Source organism: Miscanthus floridulus, unplaced genomic scaffold (genome assembly GCF_019320115.1).
Source record: "Miscanthus floridulus cultivar M001 unplaced genomic scaffold, ASM1932011v1 fs_570_4_5, whole genome shotgun sequence".
Lineage (NCBI taxonomy): Eukaryota > Viridiplantae > Streptophyta > Magnoliopsida > Poales > Poaceae > Miscanthus > Miscanthus floridulus.
The window spans coordinates 12,510-14,553 of NW_027096955.1; positions in this window are offsets into that span (position 1 = coordinate 12,510).

Below are 2,044 nucleotides of genomic sequence, written 5' to 3' on the forward strand. Positions count from 1 at the left end.
CAAGAACACAGAACATAGGAATGTTCAACAAAAAAGATGTTTCTTTGGAGGCTTCAAATGAAAGATAGAACAAGTAAAATAGACAAGGGAGGATCAATTACAAGATCTATGCATGCTAAAATTTCTGTGGATTAAGCAGTTCCTAAAAATTCTGCAAAGTGCAAACCCAATCCTTTGCTCTGAAGGTTATATAGACCCCCCCCCCCCCCCCCCCCCCCCCCTTCGCGATTCCACTTGTCCAAAATTTATATGAAAATTCCTATGATCCTTATGAGGCCTCAACTTTCTCATGTAATGAGAAACCAGTAGTCAGGCCAGTTTCGAGGCACATTAAAGGGCCAATTTAGTGATTCTCGTCTTTGTTCTGTCTGGGCAACATATTTTAATTTAGAGTTAAATGCACCAGATATCCATTAACTTGTGAGGAGGTTTTAGTTGGGTACATCAACTTTCAAAGTGGCTTTTTGGGCCCATAAACTTTTAAAATGGTTCACTGTAGTCCATACCTATTTATTTAACCTTAAATTCAAAGCACATTTGTAGAAAACCCCTTCCCGCACCGCGTCACGCGGACGGCTCTCTGACGCCCGCCGTCGCTGCTGTGGGCGCGCTGGCGAGCCGCTACTGTGGCCATACGGGCCCAACCGGCTAGCTCGCTCTGCAGCCAAGAGACGCCAGGACAACAAGCTGCTCTGCAGCTGGCACTCATCTCGGACCAGCGCACGCTCGAGCTCGACAAGGCCTCTGTAGGCTGGAAATGGCGAGCTGGACATGGACGCGTCTTCGGGGTCCTGTTGCTGCTCGAGCACGCCATGGCAGCCGATGCAACATCTCTGTGGCATTTACAACAACAGCTTCAGCCTTGACACTGATCATTCCATTCGCGTCAGTGGAGCAAACCACAACATCGTCCGGCTGCTGGGGTGGTGCACCGACGGCGAGCACCTCCATGGCGTCGAGGCGGGTCGGCCGCGGCCGGACCTCCACGGCGCGGCCGGCTTCGGCCAGCGGGCACCGCGGCCGCGCACTGGCGCGTCACGGCGAGGAGGAAGAGCGGCGGCTGGAGGAGGGCGCTTCGGCCACGCCCGCGAAGGAATCACCGGCCCAGGGCGCGGGCCGCCCACCGCCCAGCCGCTGCTGCCTGGTGCGGTGCTCGCCACGCGCCGCCTCTAGGGCACGGGCCGCCCACCTCGTCGAGCTGCTCGCCACGCGCGGCGGCCCCGAGCTCTCGGTCACTGTGGCCATCACGGCGGGCAACGCCCCGCTCCTCGAAGCCGCTCCTGGCTGCCTGCCCGTCCGTCGGCGTCGTCATGCTGCCATTCCCTTCCTCACTGTTGGTCCCACCGGGCTGCGGCGAGAACACCAGGGACCTCCCGTTCCACCTCTTTCGGATGTTCGTGCCCCGCGGCGCGGTGGCGCAGGATCTCCACCTGCGGTGCCCACCCACGGATGACCATGCCCCACGAAGTCGTGGCCGCCTTGAACCCCTCTGGCAACACGGTGAGCGTCCCCGCGGCCCACACGAAGGTCCGCCGAGCTCTGAGCCAGCGTGTCCGCCACGCACGCCGCCTGCTCTGGCGACAGCGCGTGCTGCGTCCCGAAGCTGACGTAGACGACGGATCCAGTCGGCGAAGGTGTCCTAGGTAGGTGGGCTCGAGAGCCGCGGAGGAGTTGAGGACGACGCACTCAGTGTCCAGAAGGCGACGTGCAACGCGCTGCAGGGCGAGAAGGTGACGTGCCTGGCGCTAAGCTCGGCGGCGAGCGGCCGCACCCACCCGGTGAAGAGGTTGGAGACGACGGCCAGTGACGCGCCCGCTCGTTGACCACCAGCGTGTGCGCCTGGAACTCGCCGTCATCCACGGAGAAGGTGACGTCCGACCCCACGCCGGTCTCCAGCAGCCGCTCGAGGTGCCAGGAGATGCTGGGCGGCGGCACCACCATGTCCTGCTCCGGGGCCTAGCAAGGCGTGTGTGTGCGGCGGTCGTCGTCGTCTTGCTGGCCACCACCTAGAACTCGAAGTTGCACTCCACCGACACGCGCGGGT